Raw genomic sequence first — 17,042 nt, forward strand, 5'->3', positions numbered from 1 at the left:
GCGACTGGAGCGAGTGGTCATCAGGGTGCCAGTGGCCGACTGGAGCTAGTGGTCAGCAGGGCCATCAATAGGCAACTGGAGTGAGTGGTTAGCAGGGCAGTCGGTGGGTGACAGGAGCGAGTGGTCAGTCGGACAGTCAGTGCGATGGGTATGGCCGACAATGGTGGTCAGCAGAACTGTCAATGGGTGGCTGGGGTAGGCTTTGACAGCCCCGCCAGCTGCTCATTGGGCCGCTTCAGCCTTCGGGGCCTCTTTTTGGTCCCACAGGCTCAATGCCGCATCAGTGGGAAAAATGGACATCGTCCCTACTGATAGTCCCCATGCCGCTGAAACTGCTCTGCATTTCCCTGGTTGGCACTGCTACTGGCAGAATGGTTCCAGTGATGTGGGTGCGGGTTTATGGGTAGGGTAGATGACCATTTTTCCCATTCATCTCGCATTGAACTGTTGGTCCCAACGAGCGGTCCAATGACTTAGAGCGGAGCATCGCAGTACAGCATTGCACCCCTGGGAGGATGGAGATTAATTATCGGGCTAGAGACTCACATATTTGGTGGATGAGACAAGGACAGTGCTGCTCCACTGCAAGTGGCGCCCCTTTTCTCTGACCCACCTGACATATCCTGGATACACCTATGGGACTGAGACCAACACTACTGTCCATATTATTGGCAAATGCCCAATCATTACAGAATACAATTGGCAACCTGAGGGCAAGGGTGCTTTCTCAGAGATGGGTAAGACAAATCTCAGTGTTTTGCTGAACTGAGACCTGGCTAACAGAGGAAACACCAAACACTATGGTTTGACTAGATGGTTTCACCATTCACAACCTGGATCGGAATTCTGCCAAAGAGAGAGGGGGCAGAGTGTGATTTTTTGTTAATATTGGTAATGCATGGATGTTGGGGCTATGTCGACTTCCTGCTTAGAGCAAATCTCAAGTGACTGTGTGACGCAGTCCAATAACAACACTATCTGCAAATTTGCTGTCAATACGACGGTAGTGGGTTGCATAAAAAGGGGTGATGAACTTGGATGAATGATGCACCAACAACAACGTTGCACTCAATGCCACCTAAACCAAAGAGCTGACTGTTGACTTCAGGAAGGGAAAACGAGTTATCATCGGGGCTCGGAGATGGAGAGGGTGAGAAAGTGTAAGTTCTTGGGAGTCACTATCTCGGAGTATCTATCCTAGATCCAACACACTAATGTCATTGTGAAGAAAGCACATCAGCACCTCTACTTCCTTAGGAGTTTGCAGACGTTTTGTTTGACACCAGAAACACTGGAAAATTTCTACAGATGTGGTGGAAAGTGTGCTGACCAGCTGCATCATGGTCTGGTATGGGGACAACAATACCCTTCAGTGTAAAATCCTGCAAAAAGTAATAGACTCAGCCCAGGACATCACAGGCAAAACCCTCCCCACCATCGAGAACATCTACAGGGAACACTGCCATTGGAGAGCAGGAGCAATCATCAAGGATCCACACCACCCAGCACATGCTCTGTTCTTGCTGCTGCCATCAGGAAAGAGGTTTTGGTGCCACAAGACTCGCACCCACCAGGTTCAGGAACAGCTGCGACTCCTGCACCATCAGACAATGACAAATTGATCAGGGATTCTTTTAAGGACTCTTACACTTGCATTTTGGTTTTTTTTCTTGGTATGGCACAGTCAGTTTGTTTACATTCCTATATTTGTTTGCATGTGTACATTCTGTACAGATTTTTTTCACTACCAATAAGTAGTAATTCTGCCTCACCCACAGGAAAAATAATTTCTTGGTTAAACATGATATCATGTATGTACTCTGCCAAGAAATCTGAAATCTGAGTTACCAACATTCATGGCTGTTGACACTTCACACACATCAATCTCATACATCCTACACCAGTCACATCTCTCCTGCATGCTGACCCATTGAATACTGACAGACAAAAATGTTCATCTTTTGAAAGTTCCATCATCATTCTATCAGCTTGTGTCCAAATGGCCTCCTCATAATGTAACAGCTCTCACCATCTCTCTCCTGTTATTGTTCTTTATATGATTTCAGGTGTGCTGTTCTCCGACCTATCACAGATATTCCCTTTGATTCTCTTCCTTCCTCTTCCTTTCCCTACATCTTGAAACTCCAACTATTCCCTGTTCCAATGAAAACCATTGACCGAAGACATTAACTCTGTTTCTCTGTTCATTCCTATTGCCTGACCTGATGAAGTAGTCACAGTCTTTTATTTTCCATTCCCTGCGCTCATTTTAGTTGGAAGTGTGGTACAGTGTATAATGTGACTATGATGACGTGTCAAGGTGAAGTAGTTTTACTCTTTGCTGATCCTACATAAGAAGTTTTTTTTGACTCACTGCTACATGTCCACCCTGTTGGATGATTATCCATTAGTTTGTCATTGAATTAGGGCTTAAAGTCTTACCGCACTGCTGAGGCTTTCAATGGTCTCCATGTGTGTATTAAACATTAATTGATGTGCATCTCTTGGAGGAACCTTTCCATTGCACTGAGATTATTCTGGGTTTGCAGTTTGACAACAACTCCTGAGCTGAACAGTTTTCTTTGAAGCCAGAACAATAGGGTTGCAGGGACACAAAAGCTGTGGATGCTGTAGATTGTTTGCCTTGAGGTCCATGACTGCAATGAGCTGGCAGAGGAAACTGCAGAAGCAGGCACAGGTTTGATATTCAAATGACATTTGGCAGATCTATGGACAGGAAGGGCCTGGAGGGACATGGACCAAATCCAGGGACCAGCCCAGAATGCCTGCTTGGACAGCATGGATGTTGGACCAAAGGGCCTGTTCTGTGCTGTATGCCTTCTTGACTCTAAGGCAGGGAATCCTTCTGAAAGTAAGTAAATGGTGCTTCCTCTGTAGTCCCGTTGTTGCTCCAAGACCACATAGGAAACAGCCTGCATCCCGATGGGACCTCCTTTTCCATTATCATCATAAAAGAATCTACAGATGACAGGAAAATAGAGCAACACATTGAGAAATGGGGGAACTCAGCAGGTCAGGCAGCACCCACCGATTTCAAAATACAGCCAACATTGCAGGTTGGGACCCGTCATCAGGAATAGTAAGGAACTGCAGACTCCTGAATGAAAAGGTTGGGGTGGGGGAGGAGAACAGGCTGGCAGGTGATTGGTGGATGTAAGTGGGGGGTGGAGCATGGATTAGCAGGTGACAGGTGGGTGGGGAGGAGAAAGGAGTTAGAGGTGATTGGGTGAAGGGGCAAAGGGGGTGAGAAAGGTGCTCCTCATTGAAGGAAGAGAAGGGGGTGATGAGTTACAAGAAGGAAGTTGTGGGTGTTGGGCAGGTAGATGGAAGGGGAACAGAAGAAGAAGATAAGGATAATATGGTCAGAGAGGTGAGGGAAAGCGAGGTGGCAGAAGGGGGCTTACAGAAATCGGGGATCAATGTTAATGCTAGTTGGAGAGTGCCCAGCTGGAATATAAGGTGTCATCCGCCAATTTATAAGTGGCCTCAACCTGGGACCATAGAAAGATAGAACACTGCAGCACAGAAACAGGACCATGTAGTCATTGCTAAACCTTTATTCTGACTTGTCTCATTGACCTACACCCAGACCATAGCCTTCCATACCCCTCCCATCCACGTACCTATCCAAATTCCTCTTAAATGTTGAAATTGAACCGCCATCCACCACCTCTGCTGGCAGATTGTTCCACACTCATCACTCTGTGTTAAGAGGTTTTCCCCTAATGTTCTCCCTAAACATTTCCCTTTTCACCCTTAATCCATGTCCTCTCGTTCTTGTCTCATCCAACCTCAGTGGAGAGAACCTGCTTGTATTTACTCCATCTGTACCCCTTATAATTATGCATACCTCTATCAAATCTCCCCTCATTCTCCAATGCTCCAGGGAAATAAAATCCTAGCCTGTTTAACTCAATTCCTCAAGTCCCAGCGACATCCTTGTATATTTGCTCTGCACTCATTCAGCCTTGTAGTTATGTGACTAAAACTATTATTCTGCCTGACCCCAGATCATAGCCCTCCATACCCATCCATGTACCTATCCAAATTTTTCTTCAATGTCAAAATCAAGCCTACATTTACCACTTCCCACACTCTCACCACGCTCTGTGTGAACAATTTCCCCTTAATGTTCCTCTTAAACATTTCTGCTTTTGACCATGTCCTTTTGTTCTTCTCTCACCTAACCTCAGTCGAAAACTCTATCTGAACTTCTCATAATTCTGAGAATCAAATCTTCCCTCATTCTTGATGCTCCAGGGAATAAAGTTCTGACCTGTTTCCCTATAACTCAGTTCCTCAAATTCCGGAAACATCTTGAAAATCTTCTCTGAACTCTTCCAGTCTTATTGATATCTTTCCTGAACTTGGGTCACCAAAACTGCACATAAGCCATGGTCCCCACCCATGTCTTGTCATTGACCATAATATTCCAACTCCTTTTTTGCTGTTCTATAACAGCCCCTTCACCTTAATAAAGTTGCCCCAATGTGCAGCATTGCAGGGACCAATAATAACCTGCTGTAATCTGTGTACTGCCTACATCTTTCAACACACCCTTCATCAGCTGACACAATCATTGAGGAAAATGCAAGAAAGCAAATTGCAAATATTCTAAACAAATGCTGACAAATTGCAATCACCATGTGGAACAATGGAAGAAAAGCTACATTTTTGGGTCTTGTTGATTAGCATCAATTTTCTGCCAACTATACAACAGCCAGGATAAATTGGAGTTTAACTAGAAAATTTGCACACTAGGGTCAAGTTCCAGCAAGTGCTGGACAAAGTCACCAGGTCATGCAACACGCATAAGGATTAAAGATTAACCAATGTTTCAGACCTGGGCCCTTCATCAGGTATGAGCAAAAAACAAGCAGGTGTCTGAATAAAAAGGAGGGACCAGGAGGAGAGGAAGGAGGAGGGCAGGGGAGGAGTACAGGTGACAGGTAAGAGCTCATAGGTGGGAAGGTACAAGAGAAAAAGGCTGAGACGTGATTGGGGGAGCACATGAATAAGATGGCGGTGCTGCCAGGGCTTCTATAATGTCAGTGCTGCCACTGGTGCAGGAAGCGAGGAGCAGAGATACAGCACTCCCATGGGGTCCAACTGCCCGATCATCTGCTGTCAGCTCCGTTCAGGGTTTAAACAGCTCATTAAAGAAGCTGGCGGTACTTTTATTTAAATTCCTGCATCTGCAGCCAAGATGGCGGCGCCTATGATCGGCAGTGGCCACGAGGGATTGCAGACTCCAGAGGAGCGGAGGACTGACACAGGGCACATAAAATGGGAAACCATCCCCCATCTGAGAAGGAGAACCAGAGGAGACAATCCACGAGATGACCACAGCGGAGGACCAGTGAGGGGGCTCTGCAACTAAAAGACCCACCATGCATGCGGCGAACCCACGGAGGTTGGGGAATGCTGGAGACTATGGTCAGGAGACTTGCACCCAGCTGCTGACTGCTAGAGGTTGGTTTAAACTGGCTGAAGAGGTACCAGGTATTAGAACCGGATGTGAGGGGGTGCCAAAGGCACAAAGGGGTTCCTGTTTGTGTCAGAGGTTCTGATCTGGTGCTCGGGTTTGTTGCCAATGGTTTGGACTGGACTCTGTATGGCTGCGGAGGCTGCAAAAGCACTGGAGGTGAATCTACGGACACTTGGGGGACTTTCCTTTGCCTTTCTTTCTCTAATTTTTAGAGGCACCAGCCAATATCTGCCAGTGGTGAATCTGTCTGCAAGAGGTAATATGACACTGTTTATTACAATGACAATAAATTGAAGCTTGACATGATTGTCGAACTTGGCATAACAGAGCGGGAACAGTGAGTGAGACTCTCACAGATCTCCCTTCAATGAGTGGAGGAGAATGTCTTCAGCTTAGATATCACTCAAAGAGACTTTGGAATGGAGCAGCTGAATGGAGTTGAACAAGAAAGTCTGCAGTCGCTGGGGTCAAGTACTGGAGAAACTCAGCAGGTCACACAGCATCCATCAAAAGGACCAGATAATCAACCAAAATAAATGTAAGGAAACTTTCAAGCACCAGAAGGTCCTGTGGTCTCATGAAACATCCTTGATGCTCACTTCAGAAAAGCAAAACATTATCATCTATCTGTACTGTTTGAGGTCTGGTATCTTACCAGGAGGGCAGAAGCACCCATCAATGCAGTGGTCATCACACATCTGGCTGCGGTAAGGATTTGAGCACGTGTCCCCACATGGTGTACCACATTCTTCATAGGTCATGTTGAACTGACATGTCTCTTCTGAAACAGAAAAAATGTCACCCTTGAAAGACCTCATAATCTGCATGCACAGATATATGCCAATGCAGCAGAGCGATATTAGACTGGGAAGCAAATTGGCTGATAGGCAGGAAGCAAAAGGTTGAAATTAAGGGATTCCCATCTGGGTGGCTGCCTGTAACTAGTTCTGAAGGGGTTAGTCATGGGGCCACTGCTGTTTACAATTTATATTAATGATTTGGATTATGAAATGAATGGTTTTGTGGACAAATTTGCAGATGACACCAAGATGGGTGGCGGACCAGGAAGTGTTGAAGAAACCGTAAAGTTGCAGAAGGATATAGACAGATTTGGAGACTGGGCAAAAATATGGCAGATGAGATACAATGTTGAGAAATGTATAGTTCTACATTTTGGCAGTGGAAATAAACAGGCAGAATACTATTTGGATGGGGAAAAAAATTCAAACCTTGGAAGTGCAAAGGGACCTGGGCGTCCTCGTGTAGTGAAACCTGAAAGTTAATGCCCAATTGGGATTGGTAGTGAAGAAAGTGAATGCTATGTTGGCATTCATTTCAAGAGGAATAATGTATAAGAGTAAAGAGGTGTTGATGAGGCTCTATGGGGCACTGGTGAGACCTCATTTGGAGAACTGTGTACAGTTTTGGGCCCCCTATCTTAGAAAGGATGTGATGTTGTTGGAGAGGGTGCAGAGGAGATTTACCAGGATGATTCCTGGAATGCAAGGGCTGGAGTATGGGGAGTGTTTGACATCTCTTGGATTGTATTGGAGTATAGAAAAATGAAAGGGGATCTCATAGAGACATTTTGAATTTTGAAAGGATGTAGATAAGATGTTTCCCTTGGTGGGTGATTCAAGGACAAGGGGTCATAGTCTTAAAATTAGTTGTCCTATTAAAACAGAGATGAGGAAGAACTTCTTTAGTCAGAGGGTCGTGGATCTGTGGAATTCACTGCTGCACAAAGCAGTGGAGGCCAGATCACTGGGAGCATTTAAACAGGAAATGGACAAGTATCTCATTAGTAATGTATCAAGGGATATGGGGAAAAGGCTGGAAATCGGAACTAGGTGTGAGTACAGTTCAGCTTAGTGTAGAGTCACGGAACAGACTTGATGGGCCTAGTGGCCTGCTTCTGTTCCTTTATCTTATGATCTTGTGAACTGACTGAGACTGAGAAAGATTGCAAATGCACTTGCCACACAGGTTTTCCCCTCTCCAGTTTGATGGTTTTCCGCCAGCATGTGTGCACTGCCTTGAAAACTCGGATAAGGTGTCACACACGCAAGATGATGATGTTTTCAAATTTGGGCACAGACACAAGTCCAGCATGCAGCTCTTGACGAAGGGCGAAATATCCAGCATGTTATAGCAATTGGACAATTCTGGCCTTGAGAGTACACCTTCACACACAGATTCCTGCAAAGAAAAGTTCATGAGTAAAGATAGGGATGAATGAGGTTCATGTGTGTTATATAGAGAATTTAGGTTAAAATGACTTAAGTTAAAATGTGATGATTAATCATAAAAAGGGAAGCCAGAACGGACAGGGAGCTTACTAGCAGCCAAGGACAAAAGGTTCAGCTGAATATGTTTTTTTAAACCTATCTTTTCATGGTCATAGTGAGAGACATGCAGGAGACAAAAGATTGATAAGAAGGGTGAGAAACAGAATTTAGTGTATGTAGAGTTCACAGCGTACGTAACGAACGTGATAATTAAAAATGCAGTTATACTTAGAATGCTTTTGTAATACTAACCAATTAAAACAGTATTAATAAGAAGGGGAAGGGCAAACAATAAGGGTATAAAAATCAATGCACTGTATGTATCGGGGCTTAACTGGTGAGAAGCCAGTTGAGTCCAACTCTGCAGACTTGTAAATAAAGCTTGTCGTGTCATCAGTTTTAAAGAGACTCATGTGTGAGAAGTTTTATTTCTGACAAATGGGGGCTCGTCCGGGATCTACACTCCGGCCGTGAGGGGAGGCGAGAAGAGGGACATCGGAGGTGGTGCACCCCGCTGAGTTCAGCGGCTCCTAGTCCCTTGCTCGTCGCTTCGGGCGGCTTGAGCGAGTGGTATCCGGACAAGGTGACACGACAAGACAGAGAGGAGAAGGGTGACGGTTCAATCCCTGAGAAGACACCGGTAAGTGACGACTTACGATTGTGGTGTGGGGATTGGGTAACAGGTGTAACGGGATACACCTGTTAGGATAAAAAACCTAACGTAATAGATCAGGTATAGAGCTTTTGTCGTGGCGTGAGGACCCTGTCGTGGGACTCTAGGATAGACCCCAGGGAAACCTCGGCGGTAACCGAAGGAGGGACAACACCTCCGACGAAGTGCCGAGAAGAGAGGGGTCGACCCCAGGGAAACCTCAGCGGTAACCGAAGGAGGGACAGTACCTCCGACGAGGCGTCTGAGAAGAAGGGAGTAGGGTCCAGAATGAGAGGGTCCTCAGCAACGATAAACGGATCTAGGTGGGAAAATGGGAGGATCAAAATCTAAGGGCTCGTCGGAAAATTCAGGACAATTCCTGGGAGTTCCCCTTGACAGCCCTTTGGGGAGAATGTTTGAAAATTGGGATAGTAAAAGATATCGAGACAAAAACAAGAAAAAGATGGTTCAATATTGTCTCCTTTGGTCGAAACAACCTATTAAAGGTTCCTCGGTCTGGTGGCCGAAATTTGGATCTGATGAGGATTGGGTTAGACAAGCATTACAAATATATGTAAATTCGAGACCAAAGGTGAATCAAGAAGAGTCAGCATATGCATTTTGTTGGGTTCCCTGGCCAGGATCCTTAACAAAATGTTTTAAATTGAGGGTAGCGGGAGAAAAGAAATGGGAACCTCTGGACAACCTTCCCCCTCCTTATATTCCCCCGGTGCCTACTGCGCCCGAGGAAAGCTCATTACCGGAGGGGAAAGGTGATGAATCTGATTGCCCCGAAAGGGGCCGGGAAAAAAAAATGAATTAAGGGAGTCGGACCCTAAACTTCCACCGGTAAACCGACCCTGGACAAGATCCCAGACTGGTCCAGGACCATCAAAGTTTTCAATAAGCCTAAATCCCCTGAGGGAAGTTCCTATGGGAGGACCGGGAGGGGGAACGGGATATGTGAATGTTCCCCTAACTAGTACAGAGGTGTGGGGATTTAAGAAAGAAATGAAAAAGTTATTGGAAGATCCTATAGGACTGGCCGAACAGCTCGACCAATTCCTGGGACCAAACACATATACGTGGGAAGAGATGCAGGCAATAATGGGAACATTATTCTCACCCCAGGAGAGGCAGATGATTCGACGGGCTGCCCTCCTCATGTGGGAATATGAACAACCTGGGGACCCCAGACCCCATGAACAAAAATATCCCTTAAATGAACCCAGGTGGGACAAACGAACACCCGAGGGATTGGCAAGTATGAGACAATATAGAGAGTGGACAATTAAAGGGATACGGGAGGCTGTGCCAAAGGGTCACAATTTCACCAAGGCATTTGGGAACCACCAGGGGAAAGACGAGTCCCCTACTGATTTTTTGGAGAGGGTGAGAAAGAATGTCCAACAGTATGCGGGCGTGGACCCTAGTACACCAATGGGTGAACAGCTTTTTCGAATTGAATTTGTTTCCAAATCATGGCAGGACATTAGAAAGAAACTAGAAAAGGAGGAGGACTGGAGCGAAAAACCCCTAAGCGACCTGTTAAAAAAGGCGCAAAAAGTATATGTGCAGAGAGAAGAAGAAGATCAAAAGAGGCCGACAAAGGTTATGGTACAGACTATCCGACAGATGAATGCCGAATCCAGAGGGGAAAGAAAACAAAACCTTCCTCTAAACAATCCAAGATATCCAAGAGAGGGAAGACCCCGGAGGTTCGTTAAGTGCTATTACTGCAATGAGGAAGGACACTTTAAGAGGGAATGCCCCCGATACAAGAGGGAATTGCGTGCCCTCGAACTTATGGAAGAAGATTAGGGGGGTCAGGGGTTCCAAATGTTAGGGGAAAATCCCTGGTAAAACTAAAAATTGGTCCCAAGGGAGAAGAGGTGGTGTTTATGGTGGACACAGGAGCGGAACGAAGTAGTGTAATAACTGTGCCAATCGGGACTGAACCTGTAAAAAGTAATTTGAAAATTTCTGGGATAGAAGGGGCTCCCAGAATGGTATCAATAATTCCCCAAGTAACAGTGAAACTGGAAGAAAGAGAAGGGGTACAAGACCTCTTGTTGTTACCGTCGGCTGGATTTAACCTCCTAGGAAGGGACTTACAGGCTCTCCTAGGTTTGGGTGCTCTCCCTGTGGACGGAGAAGTGCGAGTCCACCTCTGCGCTTTAAAGGAAGAGGATGAACGGCAGATTGACGAGAGAGTCTGGTATAAGGAGGGAAATCGAGGAGGTCTGGACATCCCACCTTTACATGTCACATTAATACCAGGTCATCAGCCGGTAAGGAAACGTCAGTATCCTATTTCTTTGGAAGGGAGAAAAGGGCTACAGCCGGTAATTGAGACTCTAATACGAGACGGACTATTAGAAGAATGCATGTCACCTTATAACACCCCTATACTCCCAGTGAAAAAGTCAGATGGATCCTATCGCCTAGTTCAGGATCTAAGAAGTTTGAATGCTATTGTTCAGACCCGCCACCCAGTGGTGCCTAATCCCTATACTATTATGAGTTGGATTCCCCCAGACCATGAGTGGTTTAGTGTTATCGACTTGAAGGATGCCTTCTGGACGTGTCCATTAGAAGAGGAAAGTAGAGATATGTTCGCGTTTGAATGGGAAAATCCATGGACAGGTAGACGGAGACAGCTTCGGTGGACTGTATTGCCCCAAGGGTTCACTGAATCTCCGAACCTGTTTGGACAAATGCTAGAACAAATCCTGGCGGACTATCCACAATCTGATGATTCCCAACTAATGCAGTATGTGGACGATTTACTATTATCAGGACCCAAGGAACAAGAAATGAGGGGAAATACAATTAGACTCTTGAATTATCTGGGGAAAAAGGGTCTACGGGTGTCCAGGAACAAGTTACAGTTCGTTGAGAGAACTGTGGTATATCTGGGACACCTGATAAGTAAAGGACAGAAACGGATTACCTCTGAACGGATTGCGGAAATCACTAGAATGCCGTTACCCCGTAATAAGAAGGAAATAAGACAATTCCTGGGACTCTTAGGTTACTGTAGGTTATGGATAGAGGACTACTCAGCGTTGGTGAAGTTTATGTATGAAAAGCTGACAAATGAAAATGAATATCCATTGAAATGGACCCAGGAGGAGGAGGGATGGTTTGAGGACTTGAAGCATCGCCTGACACGAGCCCCGGTACTCATTCTGCCCTCTTTAAAACAGCCCTTCCAGCTATTTGTCACTCATAACCAAGGAACAGCAGTGGGGGTTTTAACACAGGAAAAAGGCGGTCAGCGACACCCAGTGGCTTTCCTTTCCAAAATGATGGACCCAGTGTCTCGCGGATGGCCGACTTGTATCCAGGGAGTAGCGGCTGCTGCTCTGTTGGTAGAGGAAGCACGTAAACTTACTTTTGGAGGAAAGATGACTGTGTACACCTCCCATTCTGTGAGTGTTTTATTAACACAAACTGCCCATCGATGGCTGACTGATTCTCGCATATTAAAGTATGAAACCATTTTAATGGTTGGAGAAGATCTACAGTTTGCAAAGATTAATAGCTGCAACCCAGCTCAGTTTTTATACAGCAGTGAAACAGAGAGAGAGGTGGAGCACGACTGTGTCGAGTTGACAGATCTTCAGACCAAGACCCGAGAAGACCTTTGCGATACTCCACTGGGAGAAGGATATGAATTCTACATTGACGGCTCCGCCAGATGTGTTGACGGAATGAGAAGAAGTGGATATGCTATAATAGAAGGAAATACTTGGAAAGTAGTAGAATCCACGAGACTACCCGGAAGCTGGTCAGCACAATCCTGTGAACTATATGCCTTGCAGAGAGCCCTCAGAATACTGGCAGAGAAAACTGGAACGATTTACACTGATTCCAAATACGCATACGGGGTAGTGCATACCTTTGGTAAGATCTGGAAGGAGCGTGGTCTAATTACATCAAGAGGAAAGGAATTGGCACACAAACAGATGATTACTCTGACTTTAGAAGCCTTGACATTACCCCAGGAAATAGCAGTGGTCTACATACCAAGCCATCAGAGGGGAGATACCCCGACAGCAATTGGAAACAGACTGGCTGATGAAGAAGCCAAAAGGGCAGCCATGCAACAAGAAGTCCGTTTGCTGACCTTAATCCCAATAAGGCAAGGCAAAAAGAAGGCTCCCATTTTCACTGCTAAGGAAGAAAAGGACATGGCTCAGCTGGGCGCAAGCCAGCTGCCTGATGGAACATGGAAGACACCAGATGGAAGAATGGTTCTAAATAAAGAAATAACTCGCAATATTTTAAAACACCTGCATCATCAGAGCCACTGGGGCACCCAAGCCTTATGTGACACAGTGCTTCGAGAATATGTGTGTAAGGGAATCTACACCTTGGCCCAACAGGAGGTGCAGAATTGTCACCTATGCACAAAAATTAATAAGAAGGTAATGAGGACAGGGACCATGGGAGGTCAACCATTAGCCATACGCCCTTTTCAACGTATCCAGATCGACTTCACAGAGTTACCTCGTCCAAAGATGGAAATATCTGTTGGTGATAATAGATCACTTTACCAGATGGGTGGAAGCCTTCCCAACAGTAAATACTACAGCCTCTACAGTAGCTCGCCTCCTCCTAGAGCAGATAATCCCCAGATATGGTATAATGGATTCTATAGACTCAGACAGGGGTCCACATTTTTCTTCAAAAATCCAGCAATTGATTTGTAATGCATTACAGGTTTCTTGGAAATTACATACCCCTTGGCATCCACAAAGCTCAGGGAGGGTTGAACGTATGAATGGAACCCTAAAAATGCAATTGACAAAATTAATGGTGGAAACTAAAATGCCTTGGATAAAGTGTCTCCCCCTGGCTTTATTGAGAATTCGTACAGCCCCACGAAAAGATGTAGGGTTGTCCCCTTATGAAATGATGTTTGGGCTTCCCTTCTGGAGTACAGTTGAGGGGTGTCCCACCTTGGGGGAAGGGGATATATTTGTTAGGAACTATTTACAGGCACTGTCACGCTCTCTTACAGATTTACGAAAGAGAGGACTATTGGCACAAACACCGCCTCTAGACTTTTCTTTACACAAAGTGGAACCACGAGACTGGATTCTCATCAAGACCTGGAAAACTGAAAAACTCCAGCCCCAGTGGGAAGGTCCATACCAAGTTCTCTTAACTACAGAGGCTGCAGCACGAACAAGAGAGAAGGGGTGGACGCACGCATCCAGATTTAAGGGACCTGTAGAGGCGCCTCAGGACCCTGATACGAACTCAGATTGGACTTGTGTTCCTGGAGAAAAACCTCTTACCTTACGATTTCACAGAAAGACTTGATTCACAATATTATTGTTATGTTCTTTGATTTTTCTTAGTTTGCCTATGTCTTTATCAGGTGTGAAATGTAAAAAATGCAGAGACACAGTGGTCCTGTTTCAGGACCACATTTGGGGAAGAAAGGAGGGTAATTTTATTTCCCATACCTCAGTTCCTGAGAAATGCTGGGCAGAAAATACCACCCAACATCCATATACCCCTTGTGTGGAAAAAGAAGGAAATAATATGGGTCATTATATACAGATTCCTAATACCACTCCTTTCCCTCTTAACGGTTGGAAGGGTGACTCAGGCCCACCATGCCCTGATGGACTCTGGTTTTGCATACACAAATTTTAAAGAGAGAAAGGGGTGGATTGTTATATAGAGAATTTAGGTTAAAATGACTTAAGTTAAAATGTGATGATTAATCATAAAAAGGGAAGCCAGAACGGACAGGGAGCTTACTAGCAGCCAAGGACAAAAGGTTCAGCTGAATATGTTTTTTTAAACCTATCTTTTCATGGTCATAGTGAGAGACATGCAGGAGACAAAAGATTGATAAGAAGGGTGAGAAACAGAATTCAGTGTATGTAGAGTTCACAGCGTACGTAACGAACGTGATAATTAAAAATGCAGTTATACTTAGAATGCTTTTGTAATACTAACCAATTAAAACAGTATTAATAAGAAGGGGAAGGGCAAACAATAAGGGTATAAAAATCAATGCACTGTATGTATCGGGGCTTAACTGGTGAGAAGCCAGTTGAGTCCAACTCTGCAGACTTGTAAATAAAGCTTGTCGTGTCATCAGTTTTAAAGAGACTCATGTGTGAGAAGTTTTATTTCTGACAATGTGCAACTTTTCTTGAGGAAGGTGTGGAATGACAGTACATAGGTGTAACACAGAGGGTCCCCTCATTAGTCAGACAGGAACCAATCAGAGGCCACTTAGCCTGTGTTCATATTAGACCCACCCACAGCTGACACCACCTTGTAAATGGTCGTCCCTCTCACCTTAGGTCATGTGACTCGATAGCTGGGTTGGCCTCTAATACACAGGTTGGCCTTTTCAGGACATGCTCTTTTTTTGGCGTGACCCCCAAGCCCATTGCTTCCGACGATCCAAGGCGTGTGTTGAAAAACCAGTTATGAGGTGTGTGTCATAAGGTGGGGGGGTGGCCACTCTGGGAACCCCTGGGTGAATCAGCTTGGATCTCCCAGTTTATCTGGTACATTCCTAGAATAGCCAGATAGCTTTTATAACCCATGTGTTGTTTCTGTACATTTGGGGAGGGGTGGCAGGTACTGTTTGTTACCCTCAGTGGTTTAGATACCTTCTGTAGGTATTGATAGCTCAGGTAACCAGTGTGCGAGTGAGATCGGTTTGTGTGTGGGTGCACTGTTTTGTATCGGTTTCCCGTATGTGAACAAATTATACATTTTTATTACTGAAATATGTCCAGGGTTGTCGCTCCATGAACCCCGTCAAATTGGTTCCCTTTACTCTTGCACCCCCCAACACACAAATGTATCTTCAATAAATGCTTGTTGTGGAGGATATCTCTTTATCACATTATGAAGAGAAAATATTTTCTCCACCAATCTACCAAACATTCTAAACACTGGACATTCTGAATATGAGAAAAAAACATCAGAAAGATCACAACAGGATCACCTATTCCATGCATTGACTGTGGGCCGGACAAGCTTCTTCCCTGCATATTAAAAACTATTTTCTGCTCAGTATTGTATTAATGTATGTTTCATGCAATTAATTTTCACAAATGTTTGCAATGTGCCAACAACTTTTTTTTCAAAACTATTTGCAAAAGCCAACCCCAATGCATTCCTTCTCTTCATAATTTCTGCTTCTGAAGTCCATCCATTCAAAAACAGTTATTTAGTCATATTTCATGGGCCCCATTTTTCTTTACAAATCTTGTATTGATACTGTCATCGAGCCTCCCTTAGAATACAAAGCATCTTATTCACTAAATCGCTCCAGTCACGTTAATGCTTTCATAACTCAGTCGTTCAGCACAATTTTCTGCTTCTGAATTATTTTGATTAGAATCTAGAGCTCGATTAACAAGGAATTATATATTCCTGGAAACATCAATCCCTGTCATACCGATTCTCTGCATCATTCCTTGAGAATCTGTCAATATCTCCTGAGATTTTTGAAGAGAAAATATCAATTCAATATAAAACTGTAATAATTATGAGCCTTTTGGCTTTGGAACACCTGGATGCTGGGATTCCCATGTCAGTCTCCTGCACAAAGACCACAGCCCTGCCTTCAACTCCACAATCCCCAGCTCATCCTCAAACTTAGAGGCTTAGCATTGGCCTCTTCAACAGGATTTTGTGTTCAATAAAAGATGAGGAACATTTCAAATGTAACAATAAAGCAGGTAGAAGGCCATTCTGCCCATGAAACAATCCCATTCTACCCAATTAACCTGCCAACCCTCTACATTAAGGAGGGTGGGAGGAGATGGGAAAGCCCTCGTTCTGTCAACATTCTTTCACCTGGCATGTTCTTCAGTCGCGACAACATCCAGATAAATATCCACTGCATTTTTCTAAACCATCTACATCCTTCCCAAAATGAGGTGACCAGAACTTAATGCATTCCTCCAAATAGGGTCGAACCAGAGGTGTAAAGACCTGCAATAATAGCTCATAGCTTTTGAACAAAATACCTTCTGAAACACACTTTAAACTTGGGTGGCAACATTGATCCTAAAGTCCAAAATTTCTCTGATTCTCCACACTATTACGAATTCTGCGATGACCCCCCTTGTACTCTGACTTCAAGTTAAACATTTCAAAGTGCATCAACTCACACTCATCAGGATTTAACCTCCATCTGCCATTTTTCTGTCATCCTCCTCAAATTATCTACATCTAGTTGTAACATTCTACAAAAGACAAACAGTCAGCCTTTGAACAATCTGCAAATAGAATGACCATCTTTGAATTTCAACCTGAAACTCATTTAGAAAAACAACAAAGAGCAGGTCTCCGAGAACAGAAATACCTAGAGAGCCAAAAGTAAAACAAGTCAACACACACTGTAGATCAAGGAAAAAGACAATGCTGGATAAACGCAACTGGTCAAACACAGACGGACAAACTTAGTAGGTCAAAAGCAGCAGGACAAATTCAGCAGGTTAAACTCAGCAGTTCAAACTCAGCAGGTCAAATTCAACAGGTCAAACTCAGCAGTTCAAAATCAGCAGGTCAAACTCAACAGGTCAAACTCAGCAGGTCA

The 17,042-nt window shown here is 44.6% G+C and overlaps 1 protein-coding gene and 1 long non-coding RNA gene across 2 annotated transcripts in view; one reads left to right on the forward strand and one right to left on the reverse strand.

Annotated features, from left to right (window-relative positions):
• Positions 1 to 17,042, reverse strand: part of LOC138755144 (mucin-2-like) — a 238,272-nt gene that overhangs the window by 185,759 nt on the left and 35,471 nt on the right. The gene's annotated exons all lie outside the window — the stretch shown is intronic.
• On the forward strand, positions 7,766 to 14,583 carry LOC138740947 (uncharacterized). The gene is made up of 2 exons (XR_011343224.1): positions 7,766 to 8,437; positions 13,479 to 14,583. It is a non-coding gene; the product is annotated as an uncharacterized lncRNA (long non-coding RNA).

This window comes from Narcine bancroftii, chromosome 1, assembly GCF_036971445.1.
Source record: "Narcine bancroftii isolate sNarBan1 chromosome 1, sNarBan1.hap1, whole genome shotgun sequence".
Taxonomy (NCBI): Eukaryota; Metazoa; Chordata; class Chondrichthyes; order Torpediniformes; family Narcinidae; genus Narcine; species Narcine bancroftii.